The following is a 9,113-nucleotide window of genomic DNA, read 5'->3' on the forward strand; positions in this document are numbered from 1 at the left end:
TCAAAACAATGTTGAACAAACTCTGAAGAGTGTAATCGATTATCACTAACATAGAAATGATACTCCCTCAAAAAAAATTTGCTATCTTTTGTACTGTCATGGTCATGTCTATATATAATGTCCACAAATATGGCCACTTGCACTGAGTTGTAGTATTGTGATTGAGTTTCCTCTTGTGGTTTTAGAGTATAATTTTCTGTAAAATCCACAACTGATACTATTGTTCCAACTGGAAATGTGTTCTTGCATATGTGAAACTGTCCATCAAGCCATCGAGCATGTTGGGATGTTTCACATATTTTGGAACAATATGACTTTTAAACTCACTAATAAATGCATTCACATTATTTTGTTCTGCAATCAATTCTAAACATTTCCCCATCTTTCCATCCTTTAGAGGGTATTCTATATTTTTAAATCTCCTAACATCAACCATTTTTTGTCCAAACTCAGATGAAACATGTTCATGCAAACATTCACCTATCAAAGAATAGTTCCCACATAAATTGCAAAGGCCATAAATGCATGAACTGAAAAGAAATAATTGTTCATTAGGTGGTTTACAAAATCAACTTCCAATAAAATCTTTTATAGTTTCAGGTGGAACATAAACACCACAATCCTGCACAAGATCATTACCATGCAACATACAACGTATTTATCAAAAACATCATAATAGTAATGAAACTGAACATTAGTTTTACAACAACAAGATATTCTTTTTTTATTAATTTTAACATACCAGGGTTTGCATTTTTCAAATGATCTTTGACTAATTCGTAAATTCATTAACACAGATTCATCACTAAATTTTTTAAAGAATTCAGTTTGAGTCATGTCAAGAAGATGTTTTGGATGAGGATCATGAATTTTTGATCCCACCCTTAACTTTAAAACATCTCTAGCATTTGATGAAACTCTAGTGTTATCATGCCAAAATTTTGCAATTAATTGTTTAGTTTCATCATTTAATTTCATGTCCGACCTTTGAAGTCTACCACTAAAACTCCAACAATGGTTTAGTGGATCAATTTCAATTGTGTCTCTTCTTTTGGCCACTCTTGACAAGGTTCTACAATGTAAGTTCAAATAGCCTTTTATATCACTTAACATTCTTTTACTAACAATCATTTTGTCAACTATGGCAGTCGTTATAACTCTACGTGTTGCATTCTTATCTTTAGATCGACTTGTTTTTCCAATAGAATCGATGGCACTGGCAACAGTAGATACAACTTGCTTATATGATTCATCTTTTCTTTTCGGTTTTGCATAAATACCTATTTTTCTCATGACTTTACGCATTTTTAACATTTTTATTAATTGTAGCATTAATTGACATTGGAATCCTAACTTTTTATTATAGAAAAAAAGTTTATATAATATGTTCGCATGTGTTCTAATTTGTCTCCAAGAAACTAACCCATTAATATTATCTAGCACATTGCTATCAACAGTAAACAAATTACATTCATTTTCTTTTAGAGAGGGTGGTGTAATATTTTCAATTTTAATTTCTTTTCGTATTGGTGTATGAAATTTATATCTAGCTTCATTTAAATCAGCAATTTGATTGGCATCATAGTCATGGGGATTTAAAAACATACTAGGATTCGCATCCACATGAACATTTGTATCAATAGTCATACCCGTGTTTGGTTCTACATTTCTTCCATCCATCATGATGTCTTCAATGGTCTCATCTACAACGGGCACTGAACTAGATGCTTCAGAAGTGTTATTCAATTGTCGTTGTTGTGATCTTCTATCTCTTTGGCGTTTTGCCTCCTTCTCTCTTTGTGCTTGAATTTCATCCGCTGTCATTGTCCTCTCTTTTTTTCTTTTGACGTTGCTTACAACCCATCTTTAAAAACTCCTCTTCAAAAAATAATACCTTTTTACTGAGTTCTTCAAAACTTTGTGTAAAAAATATTAAAAGTATTGCCAAATGATGTAAAAAATGTTTATCAGTATGGATTTCAATGATAGTGTGGTAAATTGATGCAATCTGTCTTTTTTTTTTACAGTAACGGTTATTTAGGAACGGGGGGCCGTTATTTAAATAACGGGCCCCCATTTTAGAAACAGGGGCCCGTTAGTAAATCCAACAGGCAAAAAAATGGAACGGGCCCCCGTTCAGTAGAATTTGAATCCACAACCCGCCACTTGGCTCAGGATTAGGCCTGGGATGGCCACACCTACATGGACCTGCAAATTCAAATCTCCATGAATGAAAGCACAAATATGAACTTCTGAAATAGTTTACATGCCTCTAATTAGAGAATTTTTATACGAAATTAAAACCCATTTCATATTATACTGTCTAGATTCTAAATATGTAAATTTATTTAAAAATTGATTATTTTAACTATTTTTCATTTAATTTATACTAAATCGGGTCCATAAAATGAAATATTAACTAATTGTGTTAATTTAATAACTTTTTTATTTTAATGAATTTTGAAAAAAAAATTATATGTCATCAATCTAAACAAAATTCTTTTCTATTAAAAAAAAAAAATCAAAAAATGTTAAGTTTACGTCAAACTATGTGGGTCGTACACGTCAAATTTTTAAAAAGATAATTACGGCCATTAAAAAATTAATTAAAAAAATATTTAAAAAAAAATACAGAAAAATATGCTCATCAATATTCAGTGTGTTACAAACCATTTCCCAAAACGGTTTGAGAAAATAATATTAATTGTGTCAAAAAGTGTGGGTTGTACACATGCATGGTATGGTCCTAAAACAGGCATTTTTAAAACATAGTTTTTAGAACTCCATTCAAAAACTTATTTTTTATTATGTGGGTATTAAAATTAATTACATATTTGAAAAGTACACTCAAAGGGCTATCTTTTATATTACTGACTTTTTCCAAGTTTCAGTCTTTAAGTGTTTCAAAATTTAAGCTCAAATGAGACAAAATCTGAAAATCAGGGAAAACACTTCCACTTTTTGGCCAAAAAGTGGACTCAGGTTCTTGCACTGACCCCCCCCCCCCCCCTCCCACAAAAAAAATAAATAAATAAGTAAATATATATATATATATATATATATATATATATATATATATATATAGTATTTTAGGGTAATCTTAACATTATACTTAGCATCCATTTACATAACACTAAGTGAATTCATAAAATTTACATGGTCTCAAAGCAAGAAAAATTAGTGGATCCAACATCTGATCCCAACTTCAATCCCACTAGCATAATGAATTTTGGGTCCTTGTCATACTCACAAAAAAAATCACAAAGTGGGGCCACCCTACCACAACCTAATGATGAGTTTTCTTTGGAAAATATTCAAAAGGATGTGACACCAAATGAAATTGATAGTGCCCTAAAATATCCCCATGTCCTTAAAGTCATGGATGCATTATTATCTGCCAACCCAAATAGATATTTTCTCTTACTTTCCCAAAATGGGGCAAAATCACCTATGGATTTTAATCTATCACTTGTGAAAGAATTTTAAATTAACACGTCACAAAATCTAGGATCCTATTCCATACCACCTTATTCCCAACAACTGTACATGAGTATATTGTTGGTCAACACATCTCATAACAGGGTAAGTGCAAGGTAATGGGTCACAAATTGGCAGAAGTTCACTCATTGGAAAATGTGCTCTTAAAAACGAGGGCCCATTTTTACTTTAGGCCCCCGAGGAAAAAGTAACAGGGGCTCTATGCGAAACTAAACGGGGGCTCGTTTTTAAAAATCGGGCCCCTGTTTCTAAATCCGATTTTACCCATTTTTTTCGGGCGCATTTTATCATTTTCACCTGCAACTGAAGTGAGAAAAGGAGATCAAAAATGGCCCCCCATGCTCTGGACTCCATTTCAAGCCTCCACCACTATCCTAGGTACACATTCAATCATCCATTTTCACATTTTGTAATTTTCTTGTATATTTTTCCTGATTTTTGAGTATTATTTAAGTTTTTTTGGTATCATTTAAGTTTTTTTTTAAAGTAGCCTATAAGTAAATTTGTTTTTACATTTGTAAATTCTTAATTTTGATATGAAATATTCTTCAATAGTTAACCTTAAACCCTAAACCAAAATCAACAAATTTACAAATCAAAACCAAATCTAGATAGTTAACAAAACAAAATATCAAATTTACAAGATACAAGATATCTCACAAACATCAAAACCAAAACCAAATCGAAACAAAACCAAAAGTAAATGGAAATCAAAACCAAAACTAAATCGAAACAAAACTGAAACTAAATGGAAATCAAAATGAACACCAAATCCAAACCAAACCGAAACTAAATGGATGTATCGAAACCAAAACCAAAATGAAATATTCTTGAAGAATTAGCCATTGACATAGTCAAATTATTATAGATTTCATAATTGTTTTCCTATTATTCCATGGCATAACATAATAGGACCAATTATGGACCTATTATGCCATCATGTCATATTAAGGCATGTCATGGCATAATAGGACACATTATGCCATGACATGACATAATAGGACACATTCTGTCATGATGGCAAATTGTGTTCCTATTATGCCATGTCATAGTATGATAGGACCAACTATGGACATATATGACACATTATGTCATGATGGCATAATATGTCCTATTATGCCATGACATTTCATAATAGGTCCATAGTTGGTCATGTCATACCATGACATGGCATAATAGGTCCTATTATGCCTTGACATGCCATAATAGGTCCTATTATGCCATGAAATGGCACAATAGGACCATTTATGCCATGTCATGGCATAAAGGTCCTATTATGGTCCTATTATGCCATGTCATGGTATGATAGGACCAATTATGGACCTATTATGTCATGTCATGGCATAATAGGACCTATTATGCCAATATCAAAAATGTTGCATGTTGCACCATGTTGTCTCAAAAATGTAATCCCGACATCAAAAACCATACTAGAACTATCAAGATCTTTCCATTAAGATATGTTAGTTTTCTTAGGCCCAATATGGAAAGCTAATGTACTGAGAGGGGAGGGGTGAATCAGTACTTCAAAACATTTCTTCAACAATATCATTCTTGTTATGCACAAACCGAATAGTGCAGTAACATAATATAAAACTAAAACAAATAGATAACAATCATACATGATTCACTCCATAACACATATATTTTGGTTACACAGAAACTCTTGGTTAGAGAGAAAAACTACGGTGGGGATGGCACCCACAACTTCACTACTGCAATAATAAAGAGTGCTTGATTAGAGCTACATATTTATCTATTTCAGATAGCTTACCCTATCAGAAGTAACAAGATCTATTAGATCTACCTTGCTAAAGGATTTTACAACACTTCATCTAAATGTTGCATTTGGTTAGAGGCTTTACAATTTATAGACTTGATTAGAGTCTTTTACCCTGCTAAAGGTTTCTCTTTCAACTTCACAATATTACAATAAAATCATTACAAATATATGCAACTTTACATCTGAAATGTTATAGTAGATTCTATGTGCTAAGAATAGATTACCTTGCTTATAGCATACCTCGGTAACCCATATAGTAACTCGGTAAACCCTTCTGTTTACTCTATTCTTCGACTGTTCTCTAAAAACCTTCTTGGTGACCTCTGTGTCTCTGTAACAGTCTTCTTACACTCATGCACACACACACACACCTTTTAACTCTTAACTCATGCTGTATAAATAGATCTCTTATGATGGCGATCTAATTCATTGCTTCGATCTTACAAACATGATTTATTGAATGAATAATCATGTAAAATATTTCATTGGTTAGATAACCTCAAAATCATACACAATATTTAAGTGCAATTTCCAATGTGATAAAGGTTAGATGTGCCTCAATCTTGTAACACATTTTCATATGCATGTCCAGGCTCAATGAATCTGGTAACACGTTTCACTCGGTGTGTCTTCTTTGCTGCTCGGTAAACATGTAAAGATACTCGGTAGACAAATCGGTGTATACTGCGTTCTGTGACTGCTTTCTTCTGTAACCAACTAAACTGTACATATCGACTGAATATTTCGGTAATAGATAACTGACTAGAGTATATAGTATAACTTTGACATAAAACTAATGGTAATCTGATAAGTAGTAACAATCTCCCCTTTTGACATTAGTTGAGATGTTTGACAAAAACTACTTTCAAAGTTATAACTCAAAAATCTATATACTTTGCAAAATGACTATACTGACAGTATATACAATAGTCAATAAAATAATATATCAGATATACTCCCCTTGTCGATATGTTGTACATAACTCTGATTTTGCATGCTTGGTGATCGGTTTTTGTGCTTTGCTTGTTGTTCTATATACTGCTCTTTGGATACTTTGCTTACTCTGCTCAGTATACTCCCCCTATATACTATACTCGAATACTATATCATTCTCTCAATACTGTATCAAAACTGTATCACTCCCCAAATATATTCTATTTCTCCCCCAAGACTGTCATATTACTCCCCCTTTTTGACAAACATCAAAACTTAATTTCCATCCGGGGGCGGTAACTAGTCAAAAATAGATTTGTACTTGGTTCGGGCGTCAGTGAGAGCGACAGAGAGTGCATCCTTTACACTGTCCATTAAAGAATTATGTGCTTGAATATCAACCAATAACAATATTAAGCCATCAAGAGTGCTTCCCTCTTGAGTAGTAGACAGGTATGTGGCTCGGTTGATCTGTTCTTGGATTGATGAAAGATGTGGAAGGAATAATATATAAAGTGTCATTATGTCCATCCTGATCTTGTGTTCTTCATTTCTTAAGTCCAATTGTTGAGCCATGAGCTATTGAAGCTTTGTATAAAAATTCTGAATTGAATTTGGCTCTGTGGTCAACTTGCTTGAGAGATTGGTGATCTCTTTCTCAATTGCCTCTGTTTTATTCTTAATGTCTTTAATGAATAAAGAAAATGTGTAGAGTTTCTGAAATAAATAATGAATGTGCTTCAGTTGAGGAGTCAACTCAGCAATAAATTTGACAAGTTTAACTTTGCCAATAGCGATAGCTTTTTGTACCTCTTCTACCATTTTGCCATTGAGCTCTTTGTCTTTCAGCTTGCTCAAATACTCTGATGCATCTACTCCAGATGTTTCTATCTTTGTTAGGAGTTCATCCAGTTGAATGTGGATGGCTGCATCTGTTGATACTGTAGCTTTAGGGAGCATATCTATTAGGAGTGCTTTTACCTTCTGAAGTACTTTATTTTTCTTTTGAATGGCCATTTTCTTTTCTTGTTCGGCCTTTGCTTTGCACAGTTCACTGAAATCAATGAGTGCTTGCCCTTTCAATTTTGATATATCAACATTGGGCAACACTATTGGTTTTGACAAATCAAGTTTAAAAGTATGCTTCTTCACTTTCTTTTCTTTACCTTTCACCGATGGAATTAAGACAATTGCTTGGGAGGCTTGATTACCCTCGGTAGGTTGCTCGGTAGAGGCAACACTTTGATCGGTTCTTTTAGTCTTTGTAGAATCCTTCGGTGTCTCGGTACTTGGTGTCTCATTTGCAACATTCTCAGTGCCAGAAGGTGCTTGAGATGTTTGCTCTTGAGTAGTACCTTCTCCTGTTGTAGATTTGTGACCTTCAGTACCTTGATCTGTATCCTAAGGAGTTTTGGTTGAGACAGGTTGCTTGACCGGTGGATAAGGTTGAACTTGTTCCAAGACAGATTCACTAGATACAAGTTTTGCATATGTAGTGCCTTCTATCATTTCCTGTTCCGGGGCCTCTCTATCCATGACATCTTCATCTATTTGAATGGTGTCAGCAGGGTCTTGTTCGGTAGCATCAGGACCTTGCTAGGTGACATCAACGATTTCAACTGTAGCTTGCTCACCAGCATCCTTGATTTTGAAGATTTCCTGCCACAAAGCTTTTGCCTCATTTTCTACATCAATATATAGCCCATTCATCAGTTTTAAGGCTCTCTGTTTGACAAGAAACTTTGAATTGTAGGTTGTCAGATATTCCTTTATTTCAGCTACTGACATATCAAGAAAGAGATGGACTAGACTTCTTTCTCTGATTTGTTTCTCTGAGTCCATTGCATACTTCCACCTTTTATCAATATGCAGATATAGTTCATTTGGAAGTGACTTAGCTAGTTCTAATGGAGCTAACCGGAACTTTAGAAGTGTGCAGATGACAGCTTCTTCAATTTGTCTCTTTTCATCATTGTTCCTGGTTTCATACTTAATATATCTAAATCCTCCAAATCGAGCGTATTCTTTCAGATTAGCACAGAAGTTTTCAACACTATGTACATTTACCTTCTTGCTCTTGACAATCTAGAATTTGCTTGCATCCTCTGATTCGGTATAACTAGACTCTTCTGCCAAAATGAGTCTCCAAGTAGATTTCTTGTATGTCTTTGTTACCTTGGGAACAGTAACACTCTTTGTCTTCTTACTCGGTGAGGCTGCAGATGCTCTAGTGTTAGGTCGCTTTACTGGAGGTGGAGTCGGTGAGACTTTTGATGTGTCCTGTTTCTTTCTCTTTAACACTTTACCCTTAGGCAATTCAGTGCTTAGTATTATAGCTACCTCTTGGGCTTCAAATTCCTCTTCGGTAATGGTGATGGTGCCTTTGACAGGTGTACAGGAAGAGTCTCCTCCGAATTTCTCAGACAATGCCTTAATCATCTTTGTTGCCTTTCTTGTAGCTTTGGGTACTACAATATTCATCTTTACCTTTTCCTTTACTTCCTCATAGGTTCCATACCTTAGCTCAGTAGCATGTCTAGGCAATGTAAGAAGCATCAATTTGTTGTTTTGTGATGTCAAAATCAATCTCATAACCCATTGGTGACAAAGATCGAGTTCTCAGTTCCACAACATTCACATAACAGTAATCGGTGTCAACTTCAAAACATATATCATTTTTGTATTTCTCTACTAGCTGGGGTGGTATCCTATATCTGTTATGCATTTTCTCTTGAAATTTACTGAAGTAATCATCCGTGATATCATTGAAATTATCTCCTAACTTCTTAATGAAGTCATTAATCTGATGGGTGATTGGTTGGTGTAGCTCCCAAACAACTTTACCGACTAATGGAAAGAATTTTTCAAAGTAGAAAAACATGCATACCAATAGTGATCC

The sequence above is a fragment of the Cryptomeria japonica genome, chromosome 4 (genome assembly GCF_030272615.1).
Source record: "Cryptomeria japonica chromosome 4, Sugi_1.0, whole genome shotgun sequence".
NCBI classification, from domain to species: domain Eukaryota; kingdom Viridiplantae; phylum Streptophyta; class Pinopsida; order Cupressales; family Cupressaceae; genus Cryptomeria; species Cryptomeria japonica.